Raw genomic sequence first — 18,368 nt, 5'->3', positions numbered from 1 at the left:
GTTTACACACAATGAGTGGAAGCAGCTTGTCCCTTTGGTCAGAGTTATCAAACAGAAGTCAAAGTTGTTAATATGTTTGTAAGATTCCTCACCTCTCATCAACAATCAATTCTCAACATCGTTGCTTTGTTTCGTACTTATCGCTGTACTGAGTATATTTTCTAACTGTTTGAGGCGACCTGTTATCAGCGTAGATATATGCATATTATAAGCGATCAACCGTGTCCGGTACCATGACGGGCAATGAAGAAAGTTACAACACTCACCCACTCACTCACTCACTCACTCACTCCTATGCTGTCAGAATCGACCGGATATACTTTCATTGACTTACCTCTTAGCACATATATTTTATCACTGATAAATTTCAAAGGTTATATCGGAAGGAAATTCTATACAATATTGAAGACCTATTTACATGTACCATTTTTTCCATTGTAACACTAATGTAGGCATACATCACTAAGGAGAAATGTCATTGTGAATAAGAATTACAATAATATAAAATGGCAGATGATAAATTAATATGGCTAAAACCAAGGTGATTGCGCCTTGAATTATAATTGGTTCTAGATTAGAAGTTGCATCTTAAAAAACTTGAGGGTTCGTTTTTCTAGTTCAGGATCGTAACATGTCACGCAGGCAACGCTTTCAGTGCGGGCTTTAAAGACTATCCATTCATTCAAATTCAGTGTCAACAATTTTATCAATTTGCTCATTTAGGCATGTTATATGTTTGATGTACAGAAATTCTCTCAGTGTTGTATGGTTTGGGGACCGCCCCCTTCTGTTGCAGTAGGACGAGTTGCTGACAGGTACTGAAAGGCCCGAAGAGGTGATTTGCGTTGCCTTTTCTATTAAGGTTCACCAATATGAAAGGGTAATCAAATGCTGGGTCCAGATTTTACACTATGACGTAAACAGGACGTATAAACATATAATTTCCAATATTTACGGGCAGAAGCGGGAAGAAAGCCTTTAGTTCTGAGCGGTTGAAAGTTTGCTTTTCAATAACGATTTTGGTTATGTATGGGCAAAACAGTATGTTGGATGTGCTGAATCTTTTATTTCAAATTTGGTATGAAAATATTTGCAAGATATCTAAATTAGACATGTATAAGACTATTAAACTGAGAATTAGATTGGAATCATGTTTACCTATTTTTACTGTTCCAGTGTATAGGATGACTTTATCTATTCTGCAAATATAGGAGGGAGGGAAGTGCAATTGACATCGAAGTCCAAGACTCTGTCCCTTCTGTATTATTCCTGTAAAATCTGATTATCACCTTTGTTTAGTGTATCCATTCCACACTTCACATCTGAAACGATGTTTTAACAGACCATTGACACTGTTAAACTTTCATGAGACCGGATAGTCGCAAAACAAAGGGTCGTACAGAAATTACCACACTCGCATGATAAAGCGTTAACCAAACCTATGAAAAAAATGTATGTATAGCCCAGAACTCTGCCAGTTGATTCTCAAGGCAAGTACAATACATATGCTCATCTATAATTTTTAAAAGACGTAAACTCGTTCTATGAACCAGAATGACTCAACATCAAAATCTCACTATTACGTGTTTATGCTAAACAAGATCACACGCCCTGCTAATATCACATATATAGTCTGGTTCAAAATTATTGAGAATTTTTCTTCTTACTTTGAGCTATCCTAACACCTCAGCTGATTCACTGATACTTAAAACTAAGTAATGGTATAAGGGAGGTAACTCATCTTGGCCTACTGAGTATAGTACAATTAGAGTTACCTCCCCTGAATTTGTAGCAGACGTCATTTTCCTCAGCACTGTCAACAATGTCTGCTGAAGATAAAAGAAGGTTGATTTTTGAGATGTGTAATCAAGGAATTGATGATGTAAATACATTGGCAGAGAGAACAGGAACTCCTCTTTCTACTGTGTATAGGATTAGGAAGAATTTTAAAGAGGGAAAGGATTTGGGGCACCAGAAAGGAGCAGGGAGACCCAGAAAATTGGACTTCTCAGATCGCGTCCGGCTGGGAATTTTAGCGTCTAAAAAGCAAAGGGCAAGCATCTCCAACATCAGGTATGAAATGATAGAAAGGGGATCAACAGTTGTATCAAAATCTACAGTTAGAAGAAATTTGATTGATCTTGGATGGGAGAAAAAGACTGGAATTCCTTCTCCTCTCGTGAAACAAGAACATAAAGACAGGCGTGTTGAGTGGTGTTTGGCACATGAAAACTTTGACTGGGAAAATGTGATTTTTACTGGTGAAAGCTCAATATGGGTATATCCCAATAATGTGAAAATATGGACAAAGTCTGCGTCAGCACCGTTGTATCGACGACCTAAATACAGCCCAAAGTTTCATGTATGGGGAGGGATATCCTTATTAGGAACGACCCCGCTGTGTGTGTTTGAGGGAAATCTGACAAGTCAACGCTACACTAACATATTAGATAATTTTCTCCTTCCAAGTGCACATGTGTTTTATGGAAATGACTGGATTTTGCAGCAAGATAATGATCCTAAACACACCGCAAAACATGCCAAGCAGTGGTTTCAGGAGAAAAATGTGACTGCATTACCATTTCCTGCATATAGTCCTGACTTAAATCCCATTGAGAACATTTGGGGGATGATGAAGGAATGTGTGAATCAAAAGGGGTTGACAAAAATTAAAGACATGAAGAGAGAAGTGGTCCGATACTGGGACAGCATAACTCACGAGACACTAACCTCTCTGATAGGAAGTATGCCTACCCGTCTTAGACTGTGCCGTGAAGCTCAAGGAGACTTGATAAAATATTAAATTGTTACCTACACAACATGAAAAGGTCAGTTCACTTTCACAATACATTCAATTTTATCTGATTTGTTCTCGTTTAATAATATGAAATGCTTTAGCTATTCTCAATAATTTTGAACCATACTGTATATATAAACACACACACATGTGTGGTACGAAGGTATTTGCACGATATCTAAATTAGACTTGTATAAGACTAATAACCTGAAAATTTGTGTGCGTGTGTGTGTGTGTGTGTGTGTGTGTGTGTGTGTGTGTAAGTGTGTGTGTGGATAAAATATATCTGTGGAAACGATATTTTCGCATGTCACTAAATACTATAATTAGAGTGTATGTATAACCTTTCTCTTTCTCCAATAGACAAATATGTGCTGGAAAGTTCTTGACGTGCGCCAGGTCATTACTTCTAAAATATCTACAAGCCTGTTATAACAAACTCTCATGAAGCGCTGATGTTAGTTCGTTATAACCTAAAATCGTACAAATGTGTTCGGCATGAAGGTATCATATGTACTGGCATATGTACAGACGGTCTGTTTAGTATCTTGATTGCATCATGTCAATATCGACGCCCCGATTATGATTCTGGGTTTCCTTGTATCAGGGCAAGCTGTGACTTTGTGTATTGTTTGCACCCATATGCAGGGACATAACACCTGGTGATGACTCGAATACATCAAGCTAATATTACTCACTGCGATACGAAACATGCATTCAATCTCCTACTCACTGTTCGCTGCACTTCACCCAGTAATTGGGACGGAATACTATAGTGTCAAATTAGAAGTACCCTGATGTAGGTCCTCAAATTTGATATTTCAGATACACCACACTATGGTCATTTGGGTAGAGATGATGCGGGGATTTTTTTTTTAAACAAAAAAGAGAATCTACATTAAAAAAAATAGTCACCTGCATATTTTCCTTGATTACCGTTCGAAAGTCCTTTGCCATCACGATATCTCAATTGACACACATGTCTAAATGCCTCTACTATAACGTCGATGTGTGCATCACTGTAGATGTGAACTACATCTTTTGTAAAGTGGCTGTCGGTATGAAACAGATGTTCTTTTAACGGCGAGAACCTAGAAATACTTGAAAAGTAAAACAAATTCTATAACTGCCAGTATTGATCGAGACCACTGGTGACACGCTGCGCCGACAAATGCTAGCAGGTTAATTATTTCCGAAATTATCATAGGATACTGAGCACAAGTCTTGAAATGTCGCATTGATTCTATTTATCGCATGTTGTTTAAACATAATGTGTGTGTGTGTGTGTGTGTGTGTGTGTGTGTGTGTGTGTGTGTGTGTGTGTGTGTGTGTGTGTGTGTGTGTGTGTGTGTGTGTGTGTGTGTGTGTGTGTGTGTGTGTGTGTGTGTGTGTGTGTGTGTGTGTGAATGTGTGCAGGGGGTTGGGGGTAGGAAGGCGGGACCTTTTTATCAAACTTGCGTTTGCTATACTAAAACAGTTGGATTCGACAGTCAATTATGCCCCCTCTTCAAAAACAATATGCTGTAAACATATGCTGTTTTATATAATTATATATATAATATAATTTATGCATTATCGCAGCATTCAGCGTAATTTACAGCTGTGTAACCACGGCCTGTTATCAGTTGAATTCTGACACCACAACGATGCATATCATGAGCGTGGACCAACGCTGCCAAGTGTAATGACGGACAATGAACCAAGTGACCAAGCACCACAATATCCAGTAAGTCTTTGCCTTCAGCCAACATTGAGAGATGGACGCTATTCTTAAGCACACGTCAAAAGAGATTTCCTAGCACTAAAGGGTCCCCTTGGCATACAATCACTCCACTAGGCTGCTTTACGTCTATAAAAAGGATATGTCTGTTGGGTCAGTGTTCTGAAGTTCTCTCAGAACAGACTCAGCATCACAGGAGAAGGTGTATGCTTACACTTTGGTCTTTCCTTTTGGATATATCATGGTGCTCAATTAAATAACTTCGCTTTGTCAGCTAGCACGCTTAGAAACAGTCCAACAGTCTTAGAAACAGTTCAATCCAAGCACTAACCGTTGCAGTCAGTACCCGATTATGGTACTCGCTGGGTTGGGAATATTAGCTACAACCGTCGTCAATGGAGTTATTGTGTAGACCTAAACGCAAATCAGTGAAAAGCGTTCTCGCGACTACTTCACACCCACTCACATACTGACGGCTAGATTCTCTGATGAAGACACAGTGATTCCGTGATTATAACCGATCACGTCACAGAACGAACTGCAAAGCAGCCGGGTGTGAGTTCACTCTATCAATTTCCTCAGAGATAACAACCTGGTGTCACAATCAGAGTAAAACAGTTTTGGATATTGAGTATTGACAGTTTCACAAGTAAGGTCGCATGATTTTCTTTATTGTAGTACTATCAAGTAAAACATAAGTGACAAGATTCAAGCCTTGGGTGATAGAAAACACCTTCGCCGTGTCTTCTGTAATATTAGGAAAACGTTTGATGTTTGATCGTGTTTGGTATAAACACGTAATAGTGAGATTTTGATTTTGGTCATTCCGGTCCACAGAATCGATTATAAGCTATGATAGCTATATGTGGAGAAACACAGATAAAGGCCTTTTGGCCAGTTTGCTTATCCTTTTCCGCTTGTATTATGTTATGAAACATGTAAAATGTGAACATGAAAGAACATGAGATACTGTTTACGTCATAAGACGTACATCGTGACGAATGTGAATTTGCTCAGGTTTATTGTTTGTCGTTCAGTCAGGCGATCGATCACTGTCGAGTGCAAGCCAGGTGCAAGTTCCTGTTGAGAACCACAAACCTGTATCTGACTGGATTTATATTTCTCTAGAACTGCTCAGACGTAGTGTCCCCGCTCTTAAGGCATATGACATTTTCAAAATTTGCTGCATTTCACACAGTAGCGAATGAGATGAGACAATTCTTATTCGTCAAGTGTGCCAAGGCAGCTTGGCTTGGAGCAAAAACCGATCTACTGACTGGGGTAATAAATATAATTATGTTTTCGATGAAAAGTACCTTTTCCAAAAGGAAAGGTCATATTCATGATTTTTAGATTAATAATAAGCAGTTGAGCAGGTTAGATCCTTGTGTTTTTAAGGAAGAAGAAAAGCCAGGGTCAACATATATCGTGAAATCAGCAACTGAGTTTTCAATTTAGTTTGGGAGGTACCGATTCCCGAGTTAGCTGGATCTGATGATCACGCTTTGCGACTAAATATGTGTCACTGGGCTTTGTGAATCATTGCTCGTGGTATCAACCATTCATTTGCCTGTGGTAAATTATTTGCAGGCTACAGCTGTGGAGCAGGCCAGTAGCTGGAATTAGTGGATCTAAATGATATGATCTCTTCTAATCCACCCTGTAACCATGATGCTATTACGCTGCTGCATGGCATGCTGCTTCAGGTTTTGCAAAGAGGACGCATGTATATGTATCTGATGTCGTGTGCATCAATGAACCGGTACATATTTAAGGAAGGGAGTTTTCATAGATGAAATTATGAAATTATATTTTATTACAAGGAACACAGTGTTTCAGAGTAAATCCTCACGGTAGAAAGGACATACATGTACTCCGAAACGTTGTATCGCTGCTTTTGTTACTTCGTTGTGTTACTCTGAAACGTGTGTGCATCACTTCTAAACGTCATTCAAAGACCCGGTTCATATCTACCTTTGTCATTGAACCACTGAAACAGTTTCGGTGAAATGTATTGGCCGATATGATAAAAGGTAAAATGTATGTATGATTGATTACCACTTGTGCATTAAGCCCCAGTGAGTGAGTGAATTTACGTTTCTGCCGCACTCATGTGCCAACCAGGTCAGCGGCCCTGACCACCCGATCCCGTTAGTCGCCTCTAACGACAAGCTTAGTCGCCATTTATAGCAAGAATGAGTTGCTGAAGGTTTATTCGACCCCGGACCTTCACGTGTAGCACCAGTTATGATTGGTGTTCTTACCTCCATCTAGTCTCACTCAAATATGTACCACTTTTCATTAAGTTGAACGCTGTTCTTGATGTTAATGTGATGTTTGTCATAACACACTATGCATGTATAATTCTAACCACTTGTTTGTAGTCACTTTTAACTTGATAGCGGTGAAAGAATCTACACCGAATCGTGGCTTTATGCAATGATGCAACACAGAAGATTCTTGATACATTTGTAAACTTCATTACCTAGACGTACTAAAGAGCAGTATAACACGTACATGATATGACCACATGGGTACAGTGTCACGGTGACGCTGTAGCTTCAAGGATTAAGCGTCGGCTCGTCACGCTGAGGACTTGGGCTCGACGTACAGTGTCACGGTGACGGTGTAGCTTCAAGGATTAAGCGTCGGCTCGTCACGCTGAGGACTTGGGCTCGACGTACAGTGTCACGGTGACGGTGTAGCTTCAAGGATTAAGCGTCGGCTCGTCACGCTGAGGACTTGGGCTCGACGTACAGTGTCACGGTGACGGTGTAGCTTCAAGGATTAAGCGTCGGCTCGTCACGCTGAGGACTTGGGCTCGACGTACAGTGTGAAGCCCATTTTTGGTGTTCCCCGCTGTGATATTGCTGAAATATTGCCAAAAGCGGCGTAAAACTATCTAACCAACTCCGAACATTTTTTAAACATAAAAGTTGTGAAGGATTCATTGTGAGACAGTTCAGTTACATTACAATTACCTTATAATCTTATAATTGAAAACAATTTAGAACACTATGGAATATTTGGGATGTGTTAAGTCATAAATGTGTATAGTGATGTCAATACTAGTTTGATCTGAGGTAGAATTGGACTGTGTTTGACATCTTTTTAATAGCTTGCCCACTGACATACTGCGATACAGTTTGCCACGGACACCCCAGTCAAAAATAGTTGATCCATCCCTAAAATGGCAAGCACAAGACAAAGTAACAACAATTAGCACGTTTTCACGTGTGACGTGGCCCGGGAATCGAAGCACCGAACTTTGAGATTGTGGGTAGATCATCTGTCCTCTAGGTCAGAGTGAGTGGATTCAGTTTTACGCCGCACTCAACAATATTCCAGCTATATGGCGACGGTCTGTAAATAATCAAGAAATGATCCAGTGATCAACAACATGAGCATCGATCTGTGCAACTGGGAACGGATGTCATGTGTCAACCAAGTCAGAGAGCCTGACCACCCGATCCCGTTAGTCGCCTCTTACGACAAGCATGGTCGCCTTTTATGGCAAGCGTGGGTTGCTGAAGGCCTATTCTACACCGGACCTTCACGGGTCATTAGATCAGAGACAGTAACACATGGACGATAGAGGGTAAGTGCCTTTATCACATCCATAATCGTGATGATCTTGACAACCACTCTAAAACTCTTACTCCCAAAGTCATTACCTAACACTAAATCTTAACGAAAAGTGAGTGGGCGAGTGGGGTAATACAACACGGCATGTAGCTTCTTTGAAAGGCATTCAGAGCTTGGTGCACTCAGGGAAGAATAGTAATATATTTTCCACACGGTGAAACATAACCAAGTACAGAAAAATCATATGTTGCGCACGTATAACAAACCCTAAAACGAATTTCATTGGTCATTTATCCGACATTAACATCCATGACTTCACTGAAATGTGGAACTACTTTTTTCATTCATAACTTTTTACTACAAATTTACTACGAATGTTCAGTCTCGCTACTACGAGAACAAACCAATGAAATGCTATCAAATACAAAACGTTACAAACAAACAAGTTTTCACACACCGTGTTTATTGATATGAGATTTCAAGAAAAGGTGAAAATAAACTCGGCTCGATAATGACAAGGGGAGCACACATGCAGGTCACTGGCGACAAACGGCTAACTAATCACAGTGCCCGCAAACATTTGAATCAGAAGTTGCAAGACAATAACGTAGTTCTAATGCAAATCATGCAAGTGTCTGGACATAACATTGTATAGAGTGTGAACAATTATTCACGCTTTTCTGATACACAACACTGGGGAAGTGGAAATCTGTTGTCTTCAACCGGAAATCAGCCTGCAATGTTTCCATGCTCGCGTTGCGCGTCTTCAATCGTTCCGTCATCGACAGTTTGTCCGAAATAAATCTAACCTCCCAATGCATGTCGTACACAAACACAAAGCAAAGCCTTGTCTAGTGATGTTGTTCACGCTATCTTCGGAGGTCCAATATACAGGGGGACATTCCTCATCACAACTGACTTCTTGAAGTCTTCTATGACAGTGAGTGAGACCGATCCGTTACAAACCGTCGCCGTGTTGCTCGCTCTCCTCTCAGTCACTCTTCTGACAACGAATAACTTTCCCATTAACAATGTTTCCAGTTATACAATTCTTACACTTAAGTTGATAAAGATTAAATTTCAATTCAAAATGTGTTTGTATTTTTTTGCCTTCGTGCAATAGTAGCTAGTCAATATGTCGCGCTCTTTACTTAGTGACATTACACAGGGAGTTTACGTCCATAGTGCTGTATCACTGTTTTCTTCCGCGACCTTGACCTTTACATCAGTCGACAACAGCTGATTTCGCTTCACGTGAACGTAGTTGTTTAGAGTGTCAGAAAAAAACACTCTCGCTCGGGAAATGTGGATTATTTGACACGTTTCGTAAAAACAATATGACACACTCACGTGTGTATTAACCTCTATATATGAATTCATATGAACAACAACCTATTTATTACAATAGGACTACATCGTAAAGGAAAGGATTTATAGAACCTATGCCAAAACGTCATTCCTGTTGTAAGAAGGTTATGTATCCATGTATTCTTCTCCTTGAAAAAGTGATTTGCATGGAAATCCCAAACAGCTCAACGATAAGGAAAAAGCCGTCTTCCGACGATCGAACGAGCGGCAGTGTGAACAAGTCGTATGACAGGATGACGGAAGAAGTTACATCTGTCAGTGTTGGTTACTCACATACACAGGCCGTTCCCTGTGACCAGAAGAAACACTTTGAAGGTCTTTGCTCTGACATGTGTGACACATGCAACATATGGATCGGGCTTCCCAATGAAAATGATTACACAGTGCACAGATACCTAATAGCAGCAATTTGTAATATCCCCATGATAAACTATACACCACTGCATACTTCATGTCGACCAAGACATCACACGAAAGACGTCCTCTGTGCCACTTCACTTATGTATTGAGGTCCTGAGTTCTGGGTTTCACCTTCCCCTTTCTGTTGAGTTCCTGAGTGCCGGACACAATGCCATACGGTCGTAAGTGGTAGATGTAAAACTCCAGATCGTACATCTTCTGTGGACGCACGTAGTGGAAGGATATGGCGTAGTCGGAGATGCTGTCTATGCCCTGAAATACATCATTTTTGTGAGATCTTTTGAATTACTAAGCTAATCAATACTCACATGTTGACTTTCATTCTACCTAAAAGTCTAGAATTCATTCTACTTCTGAGAAGCTATGTACAGTGCCAGTACGTTTCCAAATTTCTACAGGTTAAACTACAATCCGTAACCTCCAGTGCAGAACGAATAATCTGACTGATTGAACCATATGACTGGGTGGGTTTTTGTAAGATGTTTTGGTTTCATAAATGTACGCCCATCCCGTCTTTGCTATTTAGCATTGTCGTTTTAACATACTTATGCATATACATGCTTTTTAAAGTGGTAGACATTTTGTTAGGAACTGGGGTTAGTCTGTTTAGATTCCTATACTTGAACAATGAGCTAGCTGAGGTGGCTGTGTTTAATCATTTCTGCTTAACGACCAGAGTAGGCAGATGTGAACCTGTATTAGCTGTCGATGTCTTATAGTCCGTTTGGCTCAAAAGCGGACCGATGAATTGAAAACTAATAAACGTAACATACCCAATGAAAAGCTGAACATAATCAAAACATCATACCAACTCAACGTTTTTATTATTCCACAAAAAAAAACTTACAGAGTTATCATGTAATGCCTATTAGTTTTCCAGTGGCAATGCAACTCATCGGTCCGCTTTTGAGCCAAACGGACAATAGTTGATTTATTTAAACAATATACGTGTACTATAGAAGTCAGTGAGAGAATATTTGGTTTCATATAACCAGTAGTCCAGACGTTGTCTCTGAGCATGACACTTTACATTCCGTCGCTGTACGGAGTTGTGCGGGACGACCATAATGAAAACCTCCTAATGATTCATTTGAGCTGTTTTAAAGAAGGATCATTCATGTTTCCGCCGCTGGTGCTGACTGGATGATTCATCTCACAAACATTCAATAATGATTTGTAACAATTAAAGTACCAAATTATATCTCTGATTCTGTTGATACATGAACATAGTTCTCCCAGATAAATATGACATTTAATGTTTAGCTTACCTTCTTAGCACCATTTGCATCGTACTTGAAATACCAATCTGGATAGGCACCCTCCAAATGAATCTCAGGCTGAAAACAATGGAATCTGCTCCTCCCGAGAGCATCTGTTGTGTTGACTGTTCTCACCCCAGGTTGTCCATACATCTGCCTAACACAACATCTTTTCCCTCAACACCACGCCTGCACACTTTGGGATCCTGTCCCTTCTCACCATATCTTCTCAACGCCTCCTTACTCAGCACATACCCTGCTCCACCACTGTAGAACCTTTGTTTTAGTTTTCGTTTGAAAAGATGGCCAAAAAATACAGGTTGGGATTTGTTTTGGGACGTCAGAAAGTACCGAAGAGTTTCTAAAATAACATATGTGTCATCGTCAGCTTTCATGAACCAGTCAGCATCATCAAAGTGGTTTTCGTAGATGTAGCGGTAAGCTTGCATCGTTTTGGCTGTCAGATGCTTCCGGCCTTCCGACACGTTTAATCCGATTGTAGGGAACTTTGGATCCGTCACCGAGCTCATGAAGAGGACTTTGTTGCAGCGCCTACTCCACGTGTCTCGAACCGACACGCGTTTTATGATCCAGGTTTTTTGGTGACGTCATAATCCAGCAGAGTACTCTCTCCTTTTGATATAGAGCCTTCGATATGGCATCGTCATCTGTTCACAAAAAGCAAAAGTAATGTTTGAGGTATTTCGATAAACAGTTTCACACACCGATATTAGTAGATTGATACGTTCACTTATGTCATGTCATCACTCGTCAGAGACATTAAAAACGCGATTCACAAATCAAAACAATTACGTCCACTTCTTCCACATGACATATACAGTAAGGTGCTCAATGAATTGTCCTGGTTTTACCTACTGCAAAGACATATGATATTTCACCTGTTCTTTGTGATTTTACGTGAAGTCAGACTTGTAGTTGCATATGCTTGTTATTTAGAAAAACGATATGCAGACTTCACCGACAGTCTGTTCTGATTTCAGATGAAGCGCTTTTGTTCACAAAAGAAAAGTTCGCAAGTCTCGCAATATTTAAATTTGAGAGAGAGAGAAAGAAAAAGAGAGAGAGATGGTGTTTGGTATTGAGTGGGTTAGTCAACTGGTCAACTATGGTGTAAACGACAGCCTATAGGTAAAACTATATTCGGCTCCATAGATGAAAAAGATAACAAGTGGAGCACACACGACAGGTGACGAACGGCAAGCTAATCACAGTGCCCACAAACGTTGCAGGACAATATTGCAGCTACCACGCATATCATGCTAGTGTCTGGACATGAAAATGTAGAGAGTGTGTCAACAATTATTCAAGCCTTCTTGAGGCACAACACACGAATGTGGTTATTATGTTGTCTTCAACCGAAAATCAGTCTACCCTTCCATGCTCGCTTTGCGTGTCTTCACTCTAACTCTTCACAAAACGTCGCCGTGTTGCTCGCTCTCCTCTCAGGGACTCTTCTCACGACGAATAACTTTACCATTAATAATGTTTCCAGTTCTACAACTCTTACATTAAATTTTATGCATGTTGATAAAGATTAAATTTCAAGTCACAATTTGTATTTTTGGTCTTCGTGCAAGAAAAGCTAATTCAAAATGTCGCGCTCATTACTTACGAGCATTACACAGGGACGTATCACTGTATTCATACGCGACCTTCACCTTTACGTAAAGCTGCAGCAGCTGATTTCATTTTACGCAGACTGTGATGTTTAGAATTGAAAAGTCCGATACAAACGGATAATACAGAAATTAACACACTCGCGAGTGTCTCATATCATTATTTTGAAACTCCTGTCAGAAAATCTCGCTCGTTTCGAAAAAAACAATATGACACACTCGCTCGTGTATTAATCTCTGGTTATTCCATTTCAAAGGAAAGAAAACGGATTGACAAACAAGCCCTCACAGCCAAAACGCCCTACTTCACTGCATACACTAACAACACTGGATACAAGTACACACCTAAAAGACCCACACCTTCAAAGCCTTAGGTTCAGCTCTTGTCAAAACTGATCTATATAATCTTATACAGTGCCAGATACTGCTAACTTACCAAATGCAAAAGCAAAGCTTAAAGATAAGCGAAACAAGTACCAACTTAAAAATACATGAACAAAACATGAACAAAACAAAACACATACCATATACACTATCCTGTAGTTCATCCCCGAGTGCTTCTTACAAATATCCGAATTCAAAATGCATACAATTTTAAGTATGCAGCTTTAACAGTTATCATCAAACTCAATGCAGACATTACTAACTACACAGAGTGGTGCTCCATAGAATACATTACTTCCACATAGCCTTCAAGTTCGCATATGATCCATCAAAGAACAGAGAGAGCAAACAAAACAACTATAGACATAACAATATATACCAAACACAACACATAAGTAAGCAAAATAATTGCTAACTTAAAAATGCCAAAACACAAGATAAAAATGAACAAAACAACTACTATCAGAAAATGCAAAAGGAAAACGAAAAAAGCTCACCATAGACAGCATCATCAACCTCGCCCGCAGCTGCTTTGACACCTCCTACTTCACATTCAATGGTAAGATATACAAGCAGATCCACGGTCTCCCCATGGGCTCACCTCTTTCTCCTCTCATTACAGAAATCTTCATGACCTCCTTCGAGGAAGCAGCCCTCTCCACAGCTCCGTTCCAGCCCCTCTGTTGGTACCGCAAAGTCGACGACACCTTCACCACCATCGCCAATGACAACGACCCCAACGAGCTCCTCAACCACCTCAACGACCAACATCCAAGAATCAAGTTCACCATGGAGACTGAGACCAACCAACACCTGCCCTTCCTCGATGTATCCCTCCACACCACAGACGATGGACTTAGAACCTCAGTATACCGCAAGCCGACGCACACCGACCAGTACATCCACTACAACTCCTGCCACCATCCTCAGATCAAGCAAGCTATATCGCCACCCTTACCAGACGTGCCAAAGCCCTCTGCCACCCTGATGCCCTAAACAATGAACTGGACCACCTCAGAAAGACATTCACCACACTCAACGGTTACCCTCCCCAGCTCGTCACAGCCACCATCAAGAAGACCCTCAAGGACCGAGAACCCCGCCCCAAACCTTCTCCATCACCCATCAGAGTAACCTTACCCTACCTTGGCCCCATCAGTCATCAAATATCACGCCTCATCAAGACCAAAGCCAGCATCGATGTCACCTTCTCCAGTGGCAAGACCATCAAGACCTACCTAAAAGCCAACGGTAAAGGACCCAGCTGTGAACACCCTAACCCGAGAGGATGCATCTACCAGATCCCTTGCAACTGTGGCGACCTATACATTGGAGAAACGCTGAGACCAATCAACACCAGAATGAAGGAACATCAGACCTCAGTCAGCAAACTCGACCAGATATTGGCCATCTCTGAACACATTCTCAAGAACCCTGGACACTCAATTCGTTGGTAGGACACTAGGATACTATCTACCAACAACAACAACTGGCGCCAAAGGAAACTGCAATAGGCCATCGAGATCCGGAGACAGAAACCAGCCATCTACCGCGACCAAGGAGTGTACCTACCAAGTGCCTGGGACTTATTGATAAATAAATCTCATCTATCTGTGTACATTCTATCTATGTAATTCATGTATAGCCAATCTACCTGAGTACATCCTTACCTACTTGTGTTTGTACATCATCAACCCTCATGTAAACATGCTCATCAACCCTCATGTATCATGCCCCCTAATGTGTGTTATGTAACATCATCCAATCATGCGTAATGTATCACCATTGGCTTCCATCCTTATCCCCAATCATGTACATCGTCCTTACCCCGTATCTGTGTTATGTAAACATATACAATCAACTGTAATGCATTACCATTGGCTTCCATCATTGTTATCATAACTATCGGCTTCCTATCAGTGCTTGTTTATACTGGCTTCCAGCTTTCGTTAACTCATTCCACTTGTTACTTTGTTATTGTTTTACCTGTACATATAAATACACCTCTGTATCCCTTTCTCAATCACCTGATGGAGTAAGCATTAACTCCGAAACGTTGTGTTCTCACATAAAGAAGTTGATATCCAAAAAAAATTTCATTCTTGTGTATTTGCACTTCTAAATGACATTCAAAGACTTGAAAAAACCCGAATATTGAACCAACTAAACCATCTCCGTTTATTACATTCAAATTTCCGATTCCAAAATTCATACAATTTAAAGTATGCAACAGTAAAGCTTTTCGTCAAATTCAACCGAAACTTGGTCCTGACAGGACTCATACGCGTTGTACATGCGTGTTACACGTGTTCTGCACGCGTTCAAGGAAAATGAACTTTTAGGCAGTAGTGATGGTGGTTTCATGTATCCGATAACTATCTCACACATATTGCATGTCACAGGAGACAATATAAGTTGTTCACGGGTCACCGTGGGCCATGGGCTTATGTACCCTCGAGGTTTGTTTATGTAACCCCATGGACCCCGAGGGACCAGTAAACAACGTATTTATCTTACGGAACACCTGAATTTTAATTTGAACTGTTTAAAGCACTTCTGTTGAATGCGAGCCAAATCGCCATTTTACAGGCGACACAAGGTAAAAAGATTTAGAGTTATCTTCCTTCCATCGATTTGCAGTCGCAAAACATCGGTAATTTCCGTGCTTCATGTGTGATTCAATGGCAATCGAGACAAAGAAGTACTACTATGAAGCATCAGAAGAGTTCGGAATTCCCAGCGGTGTACATTGAAAATAATACATCGCCTGTAAGCGAAAAATAATAGAATAACGCTTAGCCAATCAGAAAGCGACATTCATGTGTGAGGTAAGATAAATGGCCTTAACACATATCACCGTAAGACATTTAGGAATATTTATGGTACATTAAATAGTTGTCACCAGATCCCGTAAGCAAATGACTCCTTGGTGAAACAAACGTTGAATACACATTTCATGAAACACAAACAAAGCAGAATCCACTTCTGCAGTCCATTATAAGCCTGCTCGTTAAAAACGCTGTTCTCTCTGTTTTCTGATGAAGCAGGTTCGAATGAACCTGACATGCTCATATTCATACAAAACTGAAACCATCGTCAAAGTAACTACTCACCTGTTTTCTCACATGGGGGATATACGCAAATGTCAAATTGGAACTAACCTTTCTGGAGATGCAGGTCCTCAAATCTGATATTTCCAAACAAATATCGTCCCAAAGACTTCTTAAATTCTTCATGGAGGTCTTCCGATAGATTCTGCATCTTCTTTGAATGAACGTCATATGAAAATACAGTGTTCACAATAGACGAGACAAAAAGGTCCGTTTTAAAGAGTATTACACAAATGGACGCAAACGTAAACCCGATTGTTAAAACTAACACAGCAGGAGTTAGTTTTTTAACGGAAGGGAAGGTAGCCATTTTTGGGGTAGATTTCGCTTTGGTAGATTTACATCCACGTAAGTTGGGGCAAATATCCCTTAGTAACTTGGACCTTATCAATATTCAACTCTACGGGATTATGGGCTTTGAAGCCTGGTCCTGGAAGGTACAGTGTGGATACTGGCTGTCAGCACTTCAACGCCTTTCTCATTGTTAATCACCGATCTCTCACAGAGGCTGAAAAGTAACAAACAATACATCAGACTGATACATCAGTGGTCATTCGGTCAGTTATTATAACTTTTCAAAGGTACAAAAATTAGAAAAAGAATGTTACCCGTTTGTTTTCTTTGACTACAGGGAGTTTGCCATAAGGACATCTGAATGCCCAACCCTCTAGCGTGATATATATGGTCAACTGATAGAAAACTGTAGCATATATTTCTGAAGGAAAAGCCGGTATGTAACATATGTTCATTGAACAGTCATAGCGAAACTGCAGTCTGGTGTATTGTGATATTGAATACATAATGTGATTTCTATAACTGTCATTACTGACCAAATTAAGCAGTGGCCCACTGCACTGATGACCTTTGGTGACAGACAGACAGACAGACAGAAAGAAAGGACAGGCAGACATTTTATTCAATAAGAGGCCACAGGTCCAAACTACATTCATAAGTATATCTTGTATGACTTTGCATGTGTTTGCATGAGTGTAACAGGGGAAAAAATCAGCCTTTTTTATTTTCGTGGCATTATATGAGAAACAGACATACATGACATGTATTTATAGCATATATACTTGTTATATATAACAAGATATAAAATATGATATAAAATCATTATACTAACAAAACCCTCTTTCAAATATTTATCTAGGAAGCTATTCCTTTTACCTAAGTAGGCTTTGCAATGAAGTAAAACATGTGTTTCATCTTCAATTGAATTAAAATGACCTTTTCGCTCAAACGACGTAATTTTTAATCATACTATATTTAGCTTTACCTATTCGTCTCAGTTTAAAATTACCACATTTAAATTTTCTCAAACCATTTATTAAATATAGGGCACTGTCTTAAGTGCAATAAGTCTCATTTAGGAGGGATTTGAAAAGTATATGATTAGAAGACTCGTATTACGTAGGGATGAATACCAATCTCGTCAAAGATTGAATGTCTCCAATATCTTGCAAGTCATACAATGTTTCTAAAGAAATCATTGGGACACAATACTAAAACAGACGATCTATAAATTTGCAATATGCTGTGTTTTTCTTACACGTAGTGGCGGACGCAGTGTGTCCTTGTTTGGTCAGAATTATCAAACTTGTGTTTGTAACACTGCAACAGTTGGATATGTGCATGTCGTCACTTCTCTTCCACAACAATTCTTTGCCTTTCTCAGTACTTTATTTTTCAACATTATGGCCCTTTTCAGCATAAATTCCAACTGTGATGGTGATCTGTTATCAATAGAGTTGACAACACGACAGTTCAAAGTCTTTGTACATCTTCAGATACCAATATAATAAACAACCTTGTGAAATATTTGAATTATGTTTATTCAGCATAGTAGTGTTAGCACATTCTGTTTCTACCGTTGTTGTATACCCATTTGAAAATTCAACCATACTATATAACATTTCATATATTAGTATCTTTGTAAGATTTAGACCATGGTGTAAAATATTCGGTGCGCAGTCAAACCAGAAAAGGTTTGGATACTGTCAGTGAAAATGTTGCTGATGTATAATTCTATATTCATTAAGTGGGAAATATATCTTCGCCTGAAGCCTATGTATACTTCTCGGATAT

At 39.9% G+C, this 18,368-nt stretch overlaps 1 pseudogene; it reads right to left on the bottom strand.

Annotated features, from left to right (window-relative positions):
• Positions 1-9,968: 9,968 nt before the first annotated feature.
• LOC137255499 (glycoprotein-N-acetylgalactosamine 3-beta-galactosyltransferase 1-B-like) lies at positions 9,969-16,590 on the bottom strand (annotated as a pseudogene).
• Between the last annotated feature and the right edge of the window lie 1,778 nt (positions 16,591-18,368).

This window comes from Haliotis asinina, chromosome 11, assembly GCF_037392515.1.
Source record: "Haliotis asinina isolate JCU_RB_2024 chromosome 11, JCU_Hal_asi_v2, whole genome shotgun sequence".
Classification (NCBI taxonomy): domain Eukaryota; kingdom Metazoa; phylum Mollusca; class Gastropoda; order Lepetellida; family Haliotidae; genus Haliotis; species Haliotis asinina.
Note: the sequence above shows the minus strand (reverse complement) of the source record. Positions and strands in the feature narration are given on the sequence as shown.